This window comes from Accipiter gentilis, chromosome 24 (genome assembly GCF_929443795.1).
Source record: "Accipiter gentilis chromosome 24, bAccGen1.1, whole genome shotgun sequence".
Taxonomy (NCBI): domain Eukaryota; kingdom Metazoa; phylum Chordata; class Aves; order Accipitriformes; family Accipitridae; genus Astur; species Astur gentilis.
Genome location: NC_064903.1, coordinates 16,538,248 through 16,560,612, shown reverse-complemented (window position 1 = coordinate 16,560,612; position 22,365 = coordinate 16,538,248).

Here is a 22,365-nt window from a genome sequence, read left to right as displayed (position 1 = left end):
ATGTATTGTCTTTTAAGGACAGCAGAAAATCTGACAAGTTCCCCAGCTTAGACTGATTCCTGTGTCTGATCTCATTAGCTTCATGTGGTATCGGAGATGTCATACTGAATTACTGGTGAAATTCAAAAGTTATGACTAAGACCTAGAATAACAACCTGAGATTTTGTACAATAAAAAAAATAATAATTCTCAACACAAGAAAAACTTTGGTTTAGAATTTCAGTGTTTCCACTGTCTCTGAAACCAGGCAGGAAAGACACCTAAGAGAAAATAAAGCTTGCCTGCATATTGCAAACAGCTGAACAGATTTAAATGAGTATTCAATGCAATGTTTTCCCTTGGGGACGTTCTAGTTTATTACTCATAATGCTGCAGCAAACTTTCCCAAGGCACAGATTCATTTTCTTTTATTATTAATGAAGTTTAATAAAGCACAGAGTTTACAGGAAGCCACGTGAACAGATAAGCTGTTAAGACATGTGATCTGTAGACTGTCAAATATAATTAGGCAGAGAGCCAAAGATGAAGGTTGGGATGATATCTCATTAAATATTTAATTAGGATATTTTTAAAAGGTCAAGGAAAAAAATCTGAGAGGTGCCAGATGGCCTGGTGGAGTAAAAACCATGGAAGAGAGGGGTTATCTAGATGAAATTTCTGGGTAGATATTACTTGCTAGAACTGAATGGAAAGAGCATATTGTCATAAAAGCAGCATTTTCAAGCTCTCATTAACTTAAACTTTAATCAAATTTATCTTATTGAATTATTTTGTTCTGCTCTGGGTTTGCAATATATTTATGTGGAGGCTGGACCATAAACAGCTGCAACACAAAAATCTTAAGTTGGAACCCAGTCAACAAGCTTGACCATGCCCATCAAAAGTAATTTAAGATAGATTTTAGTTTTGAAACATAATTTTGAAACAAAACAAAGCAAATTAATTTTGAAATCATCTATGCAATGTTTTGATTTTTTTTTTTTAAATTTACCCCTTTTGGTGACTAAAACAATTTGCTGAATTCAGAGAATCTACAAACCATTTCAGTCAAACCCCAAACCTCCATTTTTTAGCAAATAAACTATTCCTTGAAAATAATTGCCCAGATCAAAACAAAGAAACAATGAAAACATTCCTTGCTGCTAAGCATGGATTTAGGAGTGGAGACACAAGTTTTACTAACCTGCAGGAATTAAACACTGAGATCTGTGTGATCTGTCAATGTTTTGGTTGATATATCACAGAGAGGTCAGGCAGAAAAATGTTTTTAGCTTATATGTCCTGTTCCCAGTTTATTGTAAGGGTAAGTGAAATAGGCTTTACTTCAACATGTCTCTGATGAAATGAACACATCCTACCGTATTTTGGTCTATGTGCTGAAGAGTAATAGTCACAGGCTCATTAAGGTTCTGAATTGATGCATTTTCAATGCTGGCACTCACAACGTAAGTATTCAACCTCTCCTTCATTAAACTGTCATCCTGCAGTGGAAAAAATACATGTATGCAAAAAAAAAAAAAAATCCAAGCTCTTCCCTGCTTCCATTTTTTTTAAATTGTATGTCTTGGAAATGGCGATCAGCTAAACACCATGGGATGCCTGATGTAATTTAGCTACTTGCTACTTCATTAGAAAATGTAGTTAGTTGTAAATTCAGGGACAGCCTCCACATCAGCTGAAGCAGAACAGTTTCAGATGCACCAGCTGGATTGAGAAAGCTGTATAATCGTTTCAGTACGTCAAAACAGCCAGTTGTACATCATTTAGCTCATTAGATAGTAGCCACAATTGTGAATGCTTCTTTTGTGTGAAAAGCATTGCTCAGCACACTGTACGCTCCATCATACCAAAAGAAATATCTTTTTTTTAAATTACCTTCATCCACCCCCTCCCCGAGTTAAGAAAACATAGCAAGTACTAGAATAGTCCTAAATGCTGTGTATCAGTGCTGCCGTTGTTTTAATGGAGACATAAAACTTGAAATTATTTTCATTATATTTGACATGTACTATGCATGTTCCTTAAGAAAAAGCTTACTATCAGAGGAAGATTAGGCTATGTTCTTTTCCTACAGAACAGAAGTATTAGAATAACATCAGCTACAGAAAATGAACAAAAAGTCTAAGGTCTACAGACACCTCTCACAGCATCATGGCTACAGAGAAGGTTTTGCTGCCTGGGTGCATTTTCCCTGCACATTTCTTAGTGCTCCATTAGTCTGATGGTAAATGTGCCCAGAACAGATGACGCTATTGGGATTTTTCTTTCATACGCTCTAAGAACAGCTGAACCAATTACTGCCGTGTTAGCGTTTGTTAGGAGTCGTAGTTACCGCAAAGAGTGAAGTAGTGCCAAAAAACTTAAACTGGATCTTCGAATGCTTGTCTGGGTCAGAGTGCTCGCTCCCTAGGAATTTCTTAAGTGACTTTGGCAAAAACACTGAGGCCCAGGCCTTTTTGAAAGGGTTTTCTTGAACATCGATCTGCAGGAGAGAGAGATGACATGCTCAGAGCTGCTTTCCTCAGGTCAAATACACAACGGTCCAAAATAGCAGGAGGATTGTCTGGTTTAGTCAGTGGTCCCTGAGGGGATATTTGCTCTCACCTTGAGATCCACGCCTCTGTCGTAGGAGGTAACGCCAAAGGCCAGTCCTTCAAACACACTGGGATCTGGACGCATCACCAACAAAGCCAAGGAAGTGGTTATGACCGACGTATTTCTTTCTGTGTAAGTCACCTTATAGCCTATCTCCTCAGTTGTCTTCAGGATACTTTACCAAGAGCAACGGCAAGAAAAAAAAAAAGATACATCTCTTGAAACGTTCTCCTGACTTCAAAATATACATCCAGGAGACAATCAGCTAAAACCCTCTGCTCTGATTTATGATCACAAGGAGCAATCACTAGAGCAGAATAGGTCCATTTTGGGGTAGATGGCATTTTGTCTGGCACAGGGTCAGGTGATGGCAAGCAGTTGAGTTAGCATTTTTCAGTAGGCTGAAAATCTGGCAGGTGGAAGGTACCCTCCCGCGGGGACAACACAAGGTGATTCTGGGAAGACCTGGGTGAAAACTCACACCCAGTCAAATACTACATTTCATCTGGAAGGCAGTAACTCATAAAACCTGCTAATTTGATTATTTGCAATCATCTAATTGTACCCTCAAGTGAGATATTACAGCCAGAATATTTTAGTCTGCAAGGGATCTCTGGAGGTCTGTCCTCCAACTCCCTACCTCCCTCAGGCAGGGCATGCTTTAACGGTAGGTCAGTTGCTGAGGATCTTGTCCAGTAAAGCTCTGAACATCTCTGAGGATGGAGGTTTCACAGGCTTTCTGGGCCCTGCTTTCAGAAGGGGTTTTTTTCTAAGCAGAGAGAAGAGGCTGGAATCCAAAGGAAGCAGCAAATCAGGGTTGTTTAATGCCCATGGGTATTAAAAGAGTCAGAGATGGCTCCACATCTTGTTTGGCCACCCTTAAGGCTATTCAGCAGTATGCAAGAAGGGATAATACTCTACTGAAAGTGTGTATGACAGCTTGGCCCCAACAGACTAAAGGAAAACCTTCCTGTCCTTCTTTGGTCTGGTGTTATCTTCATGCATTGTTGGGCCCAGACACACAAGGACCCCCATGGGGTCCTTTCAGCCACAGCTGCCCTAGAGATGCAAAGTTCAACTTCCTCAAACTATCAGGGATCCAAAATTTCTACCGAGGCCTGAAAGAAGGAGCTTAATAGCTCTTGTGAGGATATCATGCTAGCACTCATCAGGAATCATCACAATGGTTATGCTCTTCTGAGGTCAGATCTATGGAGAAATTAAAATACCTAAGATTCTCCTGTCCATGAAAATTGTAAAGACGTTTTTATTACAACTTGCATATACCAACTCCGTCTCCATTAAGGATCAGGAGTCCAGGGCCTATTAGAAGATCATCCTTGTCCCTGGAACCTTACATTTCACAAGAGGAGAATTCGAACTAATGGATATTTCACTTAAAAAAAAACCCCAGAGCCTATTTGAGAAGGCAGAGGTGTTGAGTGCTGGCAGCTATCACAGCCCCCACTCCACACACTGCAGTGCGGTAGACTTTGAAGAGAGAGCATACAGCCAAAAGGATCACGATGCTCAATGCTTTCTCTCCAGCAGATTTTCTAAGCTATTTTTAGCTACTCCTCCTTGCGGGCTCCTGACTTCTTTGAAAAGGCAATGCGTAGTTGTCCAGTACAAACAACTGGGCTGTTGTGTAGTCTATGCCCCACCTAGAACTTAAGTGGAAACTTCATTTTTCTTGCTTTTGATATTTATTTTAATATTTCTTATTAAAATACTGTTTTACATTAAGTGAAAGAAAATTGCAGGCAGGCACAGTCTTTAAAATGAGAGATGCTGAAGGACTTTAATACGATGAACACGGCATCTCTTACACTGTTGGTTAGCATTGGGTTTGCCAGTGCAAAGTAGAATAATCTTTCCTATTTGGAGGTTCAGGCCGTGCAGTGAGGAGTGGGTAAGCTGCCTTGCCCAAATCAGAGATGAGTAAGCTCTGTGTACTTGCATTTGCCTTTGTAAAGGCTGGCAGTAGTTTTCTGAACAGTGCGCTGCTCAGCAACAGAAGCCAGACATTTCAAAAACAGGTAGTTGAGTTACCTTTAAGATCTCAAAGGAGAGATGTTTTTAAAGTTATCTAGCAACCTTGACTTTAGGGTGTGTGAGAATCACATAATGGACATAGGATCCTAAATGTAGATTTTGAAGTCTAACATTGAATAGCTGTTTGAAAAATCTTTATCAGCACAGGTCCAGCACTCCCGCCTGGTGTGCTGGTGGAACAGATACGTGTCTCCAGGCTGACCCGCCAACAGACCTCACTGCTGTGAAGTGTGGAGATCACCTCCGAGATGAGATGGCAGCCAGGCAGTCTCCCTGGTCTGCCTCCAGGCTGAGAGGCTCATAAAGAACAACTCCGTGATGGTGACTTCTGCAGAACTGGTTCTGGTAAAAACACCTTTGACAGCACAATAATCAATCTCTACTGCTAAGAACCACAACCACGCTTAAGAACCATGTACAGAAACTGCTAACTCTTGTGGTCGTATTTTAACAGACTGAATGAATTATTCCATGGTGCCATTTTAGCTTAGGAAGCCACTTCTCGGCAAGTTATCTTACTTACCTATTGGTCAGTTTTCTAATGTTCTCATCTTCTATTTCTTGCAGCAAAATATAGTTTAGTATAGAAAATATAGTCTCTGCAAGTGTTACGCTTATATCTGCAAGCCTTACGATATCAGAAATTTTACTTGCAATGATTTCTAATTCTTCCATATGCAGTGTTGCATCTGGCAAGAGGTATAAAATATGCTGTACAACATCTTGTGCATTCTCTGAAAAAAAAAAGTACAGATGATTTATGTGGCATAGCTATATGTCTAGCTATATAGCTACGTGTCTCTATGTTAAAGCAAGGAGTTAGTCTGCTTCTTCTCTCTTTCCATATGGTCATAATGCTTCTGATCTATTACAAAGTTATGTCCCAAGTATAAGTCAATAAGCCCTCAACTTGTCAATGAAACTGGCAAAAACTTCAAAGTAAAATCTGGATATCTCAGGTTGCAATTTAAAGGAAGAAAACACTGTACTTTTCATAAGAATATTATCACTAGCTTTTGTATTATAAAGATTATCTATAAATAATACTTAGTTTTAACTTTGGTCACATTTACAAGCATTTGAGTTCAAAATTACACAAGATCCGCCTCTCTCCCCAAATGCTGCGTAACTGCTGTAGCAGCAAAAGCAAATTGTGAATGGTATAGTTTGAAAAGTTGTATTTGCCATTCATCATCTCATCATCCTTCTATAATTTTTTTATAGAAGCAGAGTTTTACACCCTGGGACTCAGACAGACTGTATGCAACTGCAGATATCTTTCAATGATCTATTATTTGATGCCACTGCTGAGTAGGTGTATAAGCTGTAGTATTGTTTTTGTTCACCATTCAAACAACTTGCACCATTTGGCATAGCTTAAAAAAGATATAAACAGGTGGTAAAGGTCACCTTATAGCTTACATGAATTACAGCACAAACTTTTCAATTCCATACGCTGATTTGTGCTTCTTTGTATGAGATATTATGAACTACTTTGATGTGGCAACAGAGAGTATAGACAGGCAAAACCTGTTACATTATTCATTGGTTATTTACTTAGTTCTAAATCTAAGTGTAGGATTTGAGACAAGTCTTCAAAGTGATAGCTAGAGAATGTTGAAGCACCTTCAAAGTTCATCTGCGTTAAAAACACTTTAAGATGTCCAGGTGGGTAGGATGCACCTAAAGCAACCTTGTTGCTTCAGTTCTTCAGATGTCCAACATAAGCATTATCTGAGTATAACAATTTTTACTTTGATTCATGTGTCACTGAAGTATCTGGTGCCTTACCTTCTGTTATTGTGATATCATGGAGGTCTAAAATATTATTTGGAAGTTCTTCCAGTAATTTACATTCAGTCATATTTGGTTTCTCCCAGAAAGCTTGCTCAAGTTCAATATCAATTGCACTGAAAAACGAAAACAGTGTACATTGTTACAAGAAAAAATATATAGTAATTGATGTTCCCCTGTATTCCCCATTTAAGTAGCTAAGAGTGTAATTAATTAGCCCTATTTTGAAAACTGACTTGCAAGTCAGATCTGACTTAGCACTCATTTAGCAGAGTGGGAGCAGAGCCCAAATGCCAGAGCAATTTGAAATGCATCTGGAGGTATTGGTGGGCAGAGTGCCATGAACGGATGGCACGAAATGCGACGGTGCATCTGCTTCCCCTCCCTGCTCAAACAGAAAGTCAGCATCCTACTCTGCTGGCTTGCACTTGCTGCAGGTGATGGAAATGATGCAACGCTCCCTTTTCCTGCAGCCCCTGCTGGACTGGCCCTGTATGCTTTGCATCTTCTTGGCACGGCACCGCTGGGTGCCATGACAGACTACCATCTGGTTCCCCATCACACAAAGCCCGGCCCTCCCTCCTGTTTCCCATGAAAGAACCAAAATGAGATGATCTCATCACTCACCAACTCCTCTGAGCAGACTGCAGAGGGTTTTTCCTGCAGCTGACCTCCGCTTTGGTAGCTGGACTTGTTAGCGGCCAGGAATAATTCCCCTTGTCTCTCGTGTGTGAAAAGCTTTCTGGACAATCCATTAGTGCTGAGGAAGAAATACATAAAAGCTCTTTAAAAAGATTTAGTAGTCAACAAGAAGACCTGCCCTGATACCCAGGGATCCAGCAGTTCTCTGGACCTCCTTTCCTGATGGGAATGAGCTGTAATTTGCAGACTGGATAGGAGTATTTTACAAGTTTACTGGCTGCAAGAAAACATTTTGCTTAAATACTTCATCTGTTCTTCTACAGTCTTTTTCTCTTTTGTTTGACAAGGTCAGTTCTCAGGTAAAGTGTTAGTTTCCCAGCATCACAAACTATATTTAATGACAGTATATCCTGCAGGCTTCTCTAATCTCTCTGAAGGTGCTTTCACACTGCTCCTCATTATCCCATCAATGTCTTTCCTCCAGGCTTGTGGTTTTATTGTCTGCAGCTGATCTTTCGTAAGTCTTTGGTATAAAATGTGGGTTTGAATTTCAGGTACAGTCTGGTAGCTCTTATCTCTGGCTTACTTCTGTATTTTAATGAGTGATAGAGATTGTAACCAAACCAACAAAGAGATTATTTGCCATTTGAGGCTTGATCCAATATGTACTGGCATTAAGCAAATGTCAGCAATGGGTTTGGTTTTGGTGTTTGGCTCTGATCTCCCTCAATAGTGAGGCTCTGGGGCACTGACTATGAGCAGGGGCTCCTGGATTTGCGATTTGCAGCTGCATCAGCCTGACCTTGCCTTCACTGCGAAGGTGCTCAGACCTGCCTTGGCACCAGGATTCAATTTTTAGCTTATCTCCATTTGTCTGGAACCCAAGTTTTTGATCTTGCTGTCGTTGCATGATGTTCTACAGCTTGTGCATCAGATGAGGTCAGTCTGGCTACTTGTAAGGATGTTTTCTAGCCTAACGTCTCCACAAAATTTACATTTGACAAACCACTTGTAGCCAGAATTACGGAGCATGTGATTTCCAATGAGGTTTTCATGAAGTATTACCTATTGGCTTGACAGCCACATCTTCAGGCTTCACGTATAAGGATAATGGTCCCTCTTTGTAAGTATCATTCAATAACTGTTTGATCTTGAGACTCAGCACTTCTTGTACTTCAAGTGATATGGCCTTTATAATGGCCTTGCAGGTGTAGCTAGAAATATAATACACAAACAAGGCTACCATATTAGTAACATTTCACAATTATAAGTGGCTACAAATTTAAGGAGTAACCCAGAAAATTATATTGAGTTGGAGAGTTTATGTATGTATTTTGTTGACTGTAGGTGCAGTCCTATGGCAAATGTCACCAGATGCCACTACTTATGTACACTAGTACCTTATCACTGGAAATGCTTTCTAAAGTACAAATTATTGGGAGTACAGGTACAAGAATCTTTTTATAGTTACACGGTAAATACCTCAAAAGGTTTCCTAATCACAAGTAAGCATTTTTCAACCATGTTTTAAAGTTTGGAGTGAGCTAGTCATAAAACGATGAGGTGCTTGAGTACCCCTGCGCCCAAACAGAGGTGGCTCCAAGGCTCCCTGGAAAACTGAGATTTAACTAACTGCTTTCACTACCTCCACTGGATTCCAGCCAAAATGGCTATTCTTCCGGATAACTATGTTTGCTGACTTTAGGAGGTTTGGAAAGACTGTATCTCTCTTTGAGTGGCTTCAGACATGACAGAAAGGTGCAAGGAGCCAGCTCTCAGTTGTGGGTGGATCACCTCAATGGACCTCTAATTTAACCGGGGGCTAACGAGTGAGATTTCCTTAGGACTGGGATGTTTCAAGTGTTTCCAACTCGCTCCTGCCTCTACACAGTTGTTCCCCACTCAGCATAGTCTTTGTAAACCATTTGCAACCCGTTGAAGGTGACAGGAATGCAGGTCCCCTTCCTCTTCTGGTCTGAGGTCAGAAGGTAATTTGGATTTCCTGCAGAAGAGGTGCAGGATTCATCCTGGCAGCCTTCCTGGGCACTGTCCACTCACTGTTCTGGCCCCAGCGAAGGATACTGCTCACAGCCAGCTCTTGCAAACCTCCTGGCTTGCCATGGAAGCACTTTGAGCCTCCCAAGAGATGGGGTGTGAGAGGGAAACCTTGCATGCTGAAATATGTTTCCCCAAGTCAAGCACTACTGTGGTTCTGACTCCACATGTGCTTTTCTGTTCTATACAACTAAAGGTTCCTTAAAACAGCTGAGGAGGGGTATAATTCCTCCTCATCCTAAAAATGAAATCGATATGAACTATGGAAACCCAGTTCATAACCATGGGGCTTACCTTTGTGACATCTGATTTACCTTCATCTTCAGTTCGCATGGAAGGACACAAGAAGTTAGAAGCTGGTTAGAATCTACTGGCGCAAGTTGGATTTTAATGAAAGCAAACAGCAGAAGCTCAGTGTGCTCGTTGAAATAGAACCTTTTGCTTTAAATGTTATTGGGACCTGACTCTCTAGGGTAGCCTTTGTTTCACAGTACTTCTAGAGGTATGTCAGGGTAAAACAGAACCTCATAGTGCATTAATGCTGCCTCATGAAGAGAGGAGAGCGGATCTGTATCTAATGCTGTTCAATGAGTGCGCTCACCAGAAGGCTATTGCAAAGTAGGCTGCTTGCAAGTAGTGCTGGGCACATCCAGCATTCCTTTGTGTGCACAGAACATGTAAATATCTATTGAGACACAGTGGCTCTCCAGCCCAACTATTTACGGGGGGTAGACCTACCAGACTGAAGGTCAATATTTAATAATTTCAACAAAAAACAATAGTATCAGCATTTAGACCATGCAACTACTATATCCTCTATGCAGAGATAAGAAAAATTAAGTTTTTAAATCAGAAAATAACAAATTACATACTTGAGCCCTCTTATAGACACTGCTTTGTGGGTAATTACCCCTGCAAGTGAAAGAGAACAGAATAATTATTTCATAGTAAGCATATAAATGTAACGTGCCACATTCTGCTATCACCTAAAAAAAAATCTTGTGTCTACAACAAGCCAGACCTTGCAGCAGAGGAGTCATCTTGAGTTCAGTACAGTTGTATCTACATAAATCACTAAGACCAAGTGCTGTAACAGATAAGCAGCCTGACAAAAAACGCTTCTTCCACAACGGAACCCACCCTTCTCTGATGATTTTCTGAATTGGATTCACACCGTGTAAACAGTGCAGTGTGTTACTGTATTGTCATTTGTAAAGCAAGCAGTAACTGTGGAAGTCAGAGAAGAAAGAAGGAAGGCGAAATATGCATAGAATGATAAAACTCCATGTCTCTACAAGTGATACTTTTACGAATTGCTAAATATCCCTCTCAGCTGCTCACAGTTCGGATACGAATACAGCTGAATTGGGCTAAAAGGTATGAAATAGAGGAGTCTTGTGCCACAAACTGTTGTTTCTGAGCGTGGTTTTGGAACTATAATATCCTTTCATTAGACACTGCCACACAAGAGCCAGTGTGTACCTACTTACACAAACTAGACAGCCCTCAGGGGTCTGTGACCCTCACTCTGCAGATGGATGTGACCCCTAAATTCCTTCGCACTCACACGCAATCGCTGAAACAGGGCTTCAGCATTAGTAATGTGAATGAACCCTGCAGGTACCAGCGCTCTGCACCACTTTCCTTCTCCTTGCAAGTACCAATTTCTGTATTTTTTGAACTGCCAGGATGGCATACCAGATACATCGACTCACCTGGCTCATTGCTTACACACTGCAGAGGCAGCAAAGGTTTCATCTTCATCATGAACCAATATACATGGCCAAAGATGAGATCTCAGTTTGGCAGCAGCTACTTGCCTTGCATTAGGCAGGATATATATTTTCAGGTGAAAGAGCCCAGTAAACGAAATGTGGGTGTTCCACATGATCGCGGTTGTAGGGATCTGGGGGTTTGGTTTACACCCTTGTCACGGGACTGGTCAGTTGTGAAATGGGTATTTGGAACCTGGCTGCAATTTTGCTCAAAGGGCAGAGAGTCAAGGTGACACCACTATACAGCCAGAGGCTTACCTGACTTTAAAGTTTGTCACCACAAATTCTTCTCCAGTAAATATGATACTAAACTGGAAAGAAAACAATAACATTTTCATGAACTTGATTTATCGATACTTTATCTAGACCTGCTTGTAAATTTAGAATTGTCATCAAAATTCTAAATCCTGATGAAAATGGCTAAAAATTTTTGCAAAATGTCAACACTTTCCCCTTCCTTCAGAATTTAATTTTATCCTGTTAAAAATGCGTTGGATAACATGATTCTGAAATGCCACAATATTGTTACATGGATACTCATTTCTGTGTTGTCCCATCACTTTGCATTCTGTACCAGCTGTCCTCATCATCTGATACTTGCTAGAAATACACGAGAAAAGAAAGCTACTCACCCAGTTTTCAAGAAGCTTCCTTGCATCATAGTAATCAGGAGCTTTCTCAGTTTTGTAGAAAAGAGAAAAGTTCATGTCAACGTTGAAGAAGCTGACTGTAAGAAGAGAACGTAAGTGAGACGCATCCTGTAGTTTGCACAGAAGGTGCCTGCACCCCTTCCCATCTCCTCATCTCTCTGCTGAACCACGGTTGTTTCCCATTCCCACAGTCACCGAGGCTCTTTGGGAAATCCCAGACTCCAAGTGTCTAAGTCTAGATTACTGCTACATTGCTAGAAATTTTATTAAAGAGCCTAAGGGCCCAAACACACGGACAAGTTATCACAGCTTAAACAAGTTGTGGTTCATACCTGTGGGTGCACTAATTTGGCTTTTACTGCCTGCTAAGTGCATAGGAAGAGATAGGAGGATCTGCTGACATACAATACCTTGCTAAGCAGCAATAGCTTAAACATGTGACTGAGTCTAAAATTGTCACATGTATGGTGTCAGTGATGATCATGTCAGCATTTAAAACAGCCTTGTTCAGCACTTACATGGAATGGTACCATTGGTACTACTGGTCGGAGGTGATGGGGGTAGCGTAGGAGCCGTTGTGGACGATGCTTCACTCGAACCTGCTGAAAAAAAAACAGTAAAAGGCCTAAGAATCCACAGTGGCAAAAGTGTAAGGAAGAGCATAGTCCAGGTGAGAGAGAGGTGTGAGTCCTTCAGCGAAGGTCGTCGTAACAAAGAGCTGCTGTTGTTCCACAGACCTCTGCAGGGGGAAGGCAAAGGGGGAAAATACACCTGTGCGTGGGTTGGGGTTTTTTATTTCTCCAGAGGTAACTACAGCGTAACAAGGGAGAAAACAGCATTTGCAGAGTTTAGATCGCAAGGAAGGCTGGAGTTTATGCAACATTATCTTTTTTCATTGCTTGTGTTGAAGAGTGGTTATCGCTCTGTTCCCTTCTTGCTCGTTAACCTGTGCCAGCCTTCAGGAAAAGGCATTTGTCAAACACTGAATGCTAATGGGTTAACATGCAGTAATGCATGTGAGATGAACATGCATTGATATTCATGGTCTCTGGTTTAATGATAACCTGGCATAAGGATTACCATTATAAATGCCAGCCATCCTGCCTGTTGTTTTCAAAGTAAAGACTTCCAAGAATTTGTTCATAGCTAATTTTCCTTGAAGTGAATCACCTTGTCAAACCAGATAGGATTTTTGCATTTCACATGCAATCTGCCACATCACCAGACAGACAGGGACAAAACGGGTGATGTTTGTCACATGTACTACAGAAAATTGCGGTGAACCGAATCACCATGTAACATTACAGGCCTAGGTGATGAAAGAAAAGCAGGATCACAACATTTTGCTCTAGAGGTACAGTTTCCTTGCTATGCTGGTAATTTGTGTTTTTTTCTTCACTCACATGACTGACAGAGACTTGACATTCTAGCTCTGACTAAGAGAAATAAACTTAACATATAAATACAAAGCCAAATGTCTATGAATAACGAGTGTGGTCGGAAATAAGTAGCATAAGGCCATGCTTCATAAAACATTGTTTTCTCTGCTGTAGTTCAAGGTAAGGAGAATCATCCATGCTTAAAATATAATGGCCCATCTCTGACCCATTCAAATCAATGGCAATACATCCATGGACAATAACAGAAACAGGAGCTGTTAACAACTTGAAGCCTCCTATTTTTATCCTGAATAGCTTCCAATTATTTCATGAAGTTGAAAGGACAGCTGAAGTCAAAAGCCCCTTCTGAACAGGCACGCTACAGTACACAAGCTTCTGCTTCCTAGACAAACAAGGAGTTTTACCCTTTGCATTAAGCCACAGGCCGGGCACTCATCACAAAGTCAAACCGGAGCAATTTCTGAGTCCCACCTTCATGAACAAGAGAACAACAAAGCTATTGGAAGTCCAGCTCTGAGTTGTCTCTCCGAGGTTGGGTCTCGCAGACTAAGCTCAGACGCTGTATTGGTTTTGTTTGGCAAGGTTTTGGTAGCGGGGGGGGGGTTACAGGGGTGGTTTCTGTAAGAAACTGCTGGAAGCTTCCCCTGTGTTCGAGAGAGAGCGAGCCCATATTAGCCGGCTCTGAGACGGACCCGCCGCCGGCCAAGGCCGAGCCAATCAGTGATAGTGGTAACGCCTCTGTGATAACATTTTTAAGAAGGAAAAAAAGTTGGGACGGAGAGAAACTGCCGCCGGAGTGAGGAGTGAGAACATGTAAGAGAAACAAGCCTGCGGACACCAAGGTCAGTGAAGAAGGAGGGGGAGGAGATGCTCCAGGCGCCGGAGCGGAGATTCCCCTGCAGCCCGTGGGGAAGCCCCTGGTGAGGCAGGCTGTCCCCCTGCAGCCCAGGGAGCTCCACGGGGGAGCAGATCTCCACCTGCAGCCCGTGGAGGACCCCACGCCGGAGCAGGTGGGTTCCCGAAGGAGGCTGTGACCCCGTGGGAAGCCCGCGCTGGAGCAGGCTCCTGGCAGGACCTGCGGATCTGTGGAGAGAGGAGCCCACGGAGCAGGTTTTCTGGCAGGACTTGTGACCCCGTGGGGGACCCGCGCTGGAGCAGTGTGCTCCTGAAGGACTGCACACCGTGGAATGGACCCATGCTGGAGCAGTTCGTGAAGAACTGCAGCCCGTGGGAATGGCCCACGTTGGAGGAGTTCGTGGAGGACTGTCTCCCGTGGGTGGGACCCCACGCTGGAGCAGGGGAAGAGTGTGATCAGCCCTCGTCCTGAGGAGGTGAAGCGGCAGAAAATAACGTGTGATGACCATAAACCCCATCCCTGTCCCCCTGTGCCGCTGGGGGGGCTTGGTGGTGAAATCCGGGAGGGTAGTTGTGCCTGGGAAGAACAGAGGGGTGGTGGGAAGGTGTTCTGAGATTTCATTTTACTTCTCATTACCTTGCTCTGGTTGATTTGTAATAAATTGAGTATGTTTTGCAAATTGAGTCTGTTTTGCCCGTGACGGTAATAGTGAATGATCTCTCCTGTCCTTATCTCGACCCGCGAGCCTTTTGTTATATTTTCTCTCCCCTATCCAGCTGAGGATGGGGGAGTGATAGAACGGCTTTGGTGGGCACCTGGTGTTCAGCCAGGGTTAACCCATCACAGACGCTCCAGTCTTCAGCTCGGACCTTCAGCCTCCAAACGCTGCTCAGAGGTGCCAGTCTGTGTTTTGGGGTCATCTCATGATCTAGGAAACAGCGGTTTCAGCCCCCACCGTACCATCAGCAGAGGCAGCACGCTCAGAGCTGGCGGAGAGCTGAGCCAGGAGGCTCCTCCGCAGCTGGAGGCAGTGGGATGGGGAGCAGGAAGGCTGCAGGGGCTGTTCCAAAGATCAAACTGTCCAGCAACCTGCTTTTGCAGAGCAGTGCTCTTTGTAGCACAGTCCCTGCTGCTCCCAGGGTCTACAGAAAGCTGTAAAAATAGCAAGCCTGTTTTTTCCCGTGATGCTTGATGAATCTCAGGTTTTCGTTTGGACATCTCTCCTCTTTACTCAGGCCTTTTGCATCTGAGGTAGTGTTAAACTGTTGGAAAAAAGAGGATTAATTTACTCTGCTTTAGTCTTCCACTAAAATGCTAGCAAGTCCAGGAGCAAGCTGCCACATTGCCATTTCAAATCCGTTGCCTGCAGTAGGTCAGAAACGTGACCTGACATCATGGGTATTTGCTGATCCTTTATTTGGAAAAGATCCGCAGGCTTAGATCATCTAGCTGCAAGACAGACCCAGATATTCAATACACAGACCTCCTACCAATAGCCACTAACACTGTTTGGCAGACGCATGAATATGCAGAAAGAAAGAAGCCAGAAGTATCTACTAAATTAAAAGCAAAACCCTAGAGGTAAAGCAAAACAGCTCCTCTAAAGAAAACGGAAGGACCTGAAACTAAGGGGATGTTCTTTTTCCTCCAGCACCCGTGCACACCAAGCCCTCCCCATCCTCAAAACACATACTACCCTGAGAATACAAAGAGCAAAATCCAGAGTACCTGACCCCCAGTGCTGCGGAGAGGCAGATATTCCAGTGTCCCCAGTGACTTTAATCCCACAGCTTAAACTTCTAGTGGAAATCTGTATGCCTTCCTGTGGTGTGAAGCTGCAGAGATGGGTTCTGTGAGCCCCAGTGTGATGATACAAATAATTAGTCCCTGGTTTCGAGCTGACAGAAAATGAGCGTCTTGTTATAAGCTTTTTTTAAGAACTGCTGTCATAGGGGAGGTGTGATGAGAACGCAGAAGGGCCAGTGCTGTGCAAACATACCCTATCACTGGAATAAATTCTTTTTTCTTTCCCTACAAAAATACAGACATGATATTAGGCTATGATTTATCAAGCCGTAAACCAAACTGCTTGTACACCTAGGGTTTAACTTGTCCTCCTGACTGTTACAGTGCTGCAGGTCCTCTCCAGATAGGAGGAATCTGCATATAGCTGGGTGATTACAGGCTCCACTCTGTTCCTGTTGTTATCAGTGTAATGTTTCAAAAACCATTGCCTCAGGGGTGATGTATGATATCACCCAGTGTCAGCTAGGATGAATCAGAAAAATCTGCTAGGGAAAGAAAAAATAATAGACAAATGGCCAAACAAAACCCAAACCCATTCTAATCAGGAATGTAACTCAGAATGCCGTTTTCATCTCCTGACAAATGAAGCATAATTACAACTTCACAGATTCTAATTCATTTCTTTCTCTTTCTCATTATCACCTGAATCAAAAAAAATATAATCTGTTTATGCTCACATGTCAAGGATCATTACCAGCAGGCAGGTGTGGGACTAGCCACCTGCATCCTGTACCTTCATTTGCTTTAATTAACATGCATGTAATTCCATTCACGAAATTAGGGCTAAGGCGTGATAACAGATGAGATCTGAGGCTAGAAAAATACTGTACCACTGACATTTTTAAAGTCCTAGTCATGGATTTTGATTTGATAATTTAATAAGTGGTTTATTTGGCATCCTGTAAATATGTATGGTTTCCAACAGAAGAGCAGCAAAAATTAGACCAACCAATAAGAGATCTGTGATAAATATATTTCTATATTATTAGCAGTCATTTTCAGATATTGTATATTCATCCCTCTCCCAGATTATTTAAAATTAAGAAGAAAATCAGAAATCAGTGTGTGGGTGAGGTAGGGGGAGGAAGAGATGAAGACTATGAGTCAGTGAGAGGATGAGAACACGCAATTTTACTTCTGCACTTTTCACAAAGGCCCAGCTGAGCTGGAAAAGTAAAGGATCATCTTCAAGAACTCTGGGAAAAAAGCAAAGGCAGAACAATAACTTTACTCCTACTATCAAGCAATGCCAGTGCAATTGCTATGATAATTATATCACTTTTAAAAAGTCAACACACCTTCTTAAGGCTGCTTCCTGCTACGTTCATCTGAGAAGTTTCACTCACTTTGCCTAAACGAGCCCTGGCTTTCCAAAAGTAGTGTAGGATTTCCAAAACAAAGCAGGTTGCCTGACTTCGCAGCACAATTGCATAAACTGTCTACTGTCAAGGTGAACCGAGCAATGCACAGGTCTATAAACATCATACATAAACAGGAGAAGGAAACCTTGCAGCTAGTAATTGTTATAAGGCATAAGTAACAATACGAGTCATGACATGAGCGTTGAAATGGCACTTCACCATGACATTTCATTACATAGAAACACTTTGGCACAACTATTTCTTATACGCATGCTCCAGATGTTCTCGTGGAGGCTCAATATATATGACCCCATATGGACAATCCATATGAAATACAGCCAAGTGCAGCTTCCCCTATCTGGCAGACAGGACATAACTCTCGGTCTGTATTTACGCTACTCACTGTTATCTGTATCTAGTGTATTGTCAGTATATCTCTGTGCAATAGCTAGCTCATGAATTTCAGTTAATTAAAGTCAGGAGTAGATTTATAGTGGAAGCAAAGGTCTTGCCAAGATCTGACATATGACAGATTATCAAACATGATTAAATTTTACGAACATGTCTATAACTAGGGCTTCACAACAGTCATCTTAGTTATTGCTCTTGGGAAAATGTCAGACTCCAGTAACCCTTCTCCCAGCACGGAACACAACGTAGATCCAGCGGTAGGCAAGAGCAGCCTTGGTGTCTGTTGGTGTAGTTCCTCACTTGTGAGACATGCTGCTGTTTCTCCTTGCTGATAACCTTTCAATATTTGGGCCAACATTTTCCAGACTGAATGTCCAATTCAGGCTGCACTGGAGAATCCTAACTAGAGGACATCACCTGGTTCTTGGGGATTGCTTTAAAGGAAAGAAATGCTTTCACCATTGAAAGCCTCCCTCTAATGTGCTTTGTCTCACTAACAAGCTGCTCAAATTCAACCAGGTTATTGTTTTGGAAAAATCAAAGTCCAGGAACACTGAGCGGAGGCTTTGATTTTAGGTGCTAAACTTTTCATCAGCAAACATGACTAAGCTTCTCACAACGCCTTGCCAAGTCAAGCACACACCTTTCCCACAGAGCGAATGGGCCCGAGGGCAAAGGTGTAAATTGGGAAAGGGAAACTGAGCCTTCCTCCTCCCTCCTCATCAGATCATGTGCCCCCCTGGTCAGGGACACAGGTGGGGAAATAGCTCTGGCAACAGGCAGTGCAGAAAGAGGACTGCCTGGATAAAGGCAATGGAGCAGGGAGCCAAGAGGCAGATGGGAAGGTTGTAATTTACAGCAATTGTTATTAGTGCCTGCGTTTTTTGGTGCAGAGCGAGGGGGTGTGCCGTGAGGGAGGTGGGGGAAATCCCTGTGAGCACAGGTTTCAGCAGCAGTTGGTGATTTCCTGATGCTCTTCTCATTGCCTTGGGCCCTGGTTCAATGAAGCCTGAAGCAGGAGATGGGAAAGTGCAGTGGGAACTGCGGTGAAGTCAGCGGGTGCTGCACTTGACAGAGACGTGCTGTCTGATGGGAGGCTCCTTGAATTCTCAAACTGGACACCAAAAATGACCAATGACTTCGTACTGTGCCTCTGTTCTCCCTCAGAAACCATCAGCTTACAGATGATTAGTAAAGAAAGATGCATTCGCTATTATTGTGGAGCACCTAAATATTGTGGCATGTCATTAGTTTTACATAAATTAGTCAGTCAATCAGTCAGTGAGTCAATCTCGGTCCTCTGTTTTAATACTGTGTAGTTTAAATACTGTGCAGTACATACAGACATCAGGATTGAATGATGAGATAACCCAAAACACTGCTAAGAGTGCTTTTCAGTGAAGCGACACCCATCTGGGCACGCAGCAGTCAGGAGTCTTGCAGAAAAGTGATTACTATCATCTAACGAATGGCTCTAGTTAAATATTGTTAAAAATATTGGAAGAAAATTTCTGTGTCCAGCCTGCCTCACTCCGTGCCAGGCCAGCTGAGTAGCAAGTTGGTGCCCCAGCAGAAGGATGAACCGCTGGAAGGTTCATCTAAAAGATGCCACCTGCCAGCAGCCTCCAGGGGATTTCAGTGGCAGAGCCTGCCTCTGCCAGCTTTCCCTCATCCACAGCCTCTATACCTCCTTCAAGAAGAGCCTGTGTGGAGGGAGTAGGCAGTGCCGTATGCATGGCTACAGCTCTGTCCACTCTGGTCTCAATCACGGTAGCAGTGACTCAGAGGCTATTAGACAGTCCCCGTTGTCGTGAGCAGTGGAGGGTTCCCTACTCTCTGTGCGTGATCCCCAGCAACACACACAACAGTCCCAAGAAAGAGAAAATGTTGCAGACACTCACCACAGCGCAGGCGATGGTCCACAATGGGAAGGATGCTGCTGAAGTTCCAGTACTCTTCCTTCCAGCTGACAATGTTGCCCATGGTGCAGTCCAGCAGCTCTTCCTGACCCATCACACGGTCCCACATTTGGAAGTAGTACAAGCTGCCGATGAAGCTGTTGCTTACCCGCACAATAAAGCCATCCTTTCTTTTGTGCAGATGACCCAGCACCAGGCTACCGTTGGGTTTCAGGCACTCAGCGCTGCCAATGGTTTCGGTATGCACGAGCTTACCATTGCAGTAGACCTCCAGCAGTTGTCTCCTGGTGTCCCACAAGCAGCAGACGCTATACCACGCAAAAAGGGCCAGATCGATCTCAATGTCTCGTCTGGTGCCAAAAAGATACAGTCTCAAGTGCTTGTTTTCTCCAGAGAGTCCAAGCTCTAAGTCATTTATGTCAGTGGAGGTGGTGTTAACATCATAGGAAAACGCTGCCCAAGAGCTGACATTGGCAGTCCGGTTTAGGTCAATGCACACCGTGAACTGACATAGCTCGGGGATGTTGAAGTTGACCAGAGACACATACTTATCATTCCTTCCCAGTAAATCCAGTCTTTCTCCATGCAGATAACGTGTTTCTGTAAGCAAACGGCAATAGGAAAGAAGGTAAAGAAGGGAAATAAGTGTCACTCCCAAAGAAAAAGCTGCAGTATGACCTCATTCGGGTACTTCCCTGAATAATGATTTAAAAACCCCAAAGTTTCTTCTATTTCCAGTTTCTGCTGCCTTTGCAATTTAATTCGGAGACCACCCACACTACCAGTAAAAAGAAGACGAGTGTAATGCTGCAAAGGAAAAGTTGAAGTCCTCAAGACATGCCTAATAGGAACCAATACAGAATTCAGGTCTAGGGTCCACATGCTCCAGTACCGGTATGGGTGTCCAGTGCAAAGGTCTTGGTTCAGCACACTCTGAGTAAAGAGCTGTTTGCATGTTTGGCTCCCAGGTGACATATCACACCCCCAACCTTCAGTTTTTAGGTCAAGGTTTCTGCTAAAAATAAAAGTCATAAGGACTGTCCTTGTCTCAGGCTCCAGAGAATTTGTTTGGGCATCTTTTTTCTTCATTACTTTATTATATCTCTTTATATCTTTACAACCTACTCAAAAGGGTTTGCTGACAGAGGCAAATTCCTGGAGTAATACTAACCACAGACCTACACGGGCAGCGAGTAACTTGCCCACATGTGGCCCCAGCTCTGACTGCAGAGTAGGAAAGTAGTAGCTGCAATGGCTCTAACTCAGCCAGCCTCGGTCCCTGGAGCAGTTTGGCAGGGGCACCAGCAAGCTGTGGAGGGTCTTTCACTCTGCTTATCTGGGTTTTGCACTCCACATTAAGCGTCTGTTGGATATCTAGACAGGAGGCAGTCCAGTGCAATGCTAAGACACGTATCCCCTTTCTGGCTCCTGGATTTGCCACGGTCTTCTACTCAGCGAGTCCCACCGCAGTCACCACCAGCCACGACAAAGTCCCTTCCCCAGGCAAGAATCTCTGTCAACGTGCACAAAGCCACAGAGCAGCGCCGGTCCACAGGCAACACATTTAAACAGCAGCACGCAGTCGCCGAAGGCAGGAGCCAATCCTTCCACCAGCTCCATCTGCCACCAGCAAAGTGTTTCTCTAGGGGGTGAAGTGGCCCCACGTGCACCGTCGGAGTGGTAATTAACCAGGTTCAAATTATAACCGAGGCCCCTCCCGTACAGGTGATCTGCATCCTTAACTTGCCATTACGCTCACGTGTTTGTTTACTTGTGCTTCACTAATTCAGGGTATGTTTCTTCTAGATGAGAACTGGCATTATGTTGAGTCTTTTATAAGCATATCTAGGGGCTGTTTTTACAGCATTTTCCTCAAATGAATTTAAATTTTTCCAAATTTGATTGCCAGCAATGCAAATCAAGTATTATAAATCCCTGAAGTCTAACCTGACCAATAAATCTCCAGTGACTATTTACACTTCTAATAAAGGTTATGCACATCATTGACTGCAAAAATAGCTGGCACTGCATCACACGCTTCAAATTGGAGGCAAGTAGGAATGATCCATCCGCAGAGTCTAATTCTCTGTAGGTGATCAGAAGCGGAGCATTGCTCTCCTAGCATAACCTTGTGCACTCAAAGTGTAAAGAGAGCATTTCTATTACACATAACAACACCCTGCTATCTTTCGTGTCTGTCTCAGCTCTAAAATCAGCTCCAGTGAGCACCTCAGTGTGTTGTGGAGCAGGCACCCACATCCTGGTCTAGCTTCCACCACTGCAGCTCTGCTAAGATGGTGGTTTGCACCCAAGATAGTGATTTTCCCCTTGAGTGGGAGTACATAGGGCTGAGAACAGCAGTGTATAACATCCTTTCGGTGGAGGCCCCTGGGTGGGATGGGAGTTTAGCACCTCCCCACTAACACGCCAGCCTCTGCCTTAGTGGGAGCAAGCCTTTGCGCATGAAATCACATGGCCAGTGCTGGGACTGCAGGAGAAGATCCATGGTGGAGCTTTGGGGGATGGAGAGAGGTGGGTGTAGCTACTCAATTACAGCTCAAGCAGTGAGTAATTCATTACAGCACAAGAAAATGCAACAGTCATCTTCAGCCGTATTTCCCAGCAGCTGCGGGGCTCAGGAGGGTGAGAAGCCAGTTCCCATGCGTTTATCCAAGAGATGGGAATCCCTGGGGGATTACGACTGGCAGAACTGACACCCATTCCACGAGTAACCAGAGCACCATTGCACCCCAGCAGACACATGCTGAGAAATCACCCTTTCAGGGGTCAGACCTTCCAGTGTCTTATAGCGGACAGTACAGGAGCCTTTAGCCAAAGCTGAGAGAAAGCGGGTACATTTGGCAACATCTAGACATTAATTCAGTCTTTTTATTACGGAGGCTTTACGTGGAAAGAGCTCATTTGTTCCTCGACTACACTGTGTGCTGAAAGAGACCCCAGTGCTACAGGGTGCGTTTTAGAAGCATGAATTATCTCTGTGGCCTGCATTGTTCTTAAGGAGAAGTCAAAAAAGAAATAAAAAAAC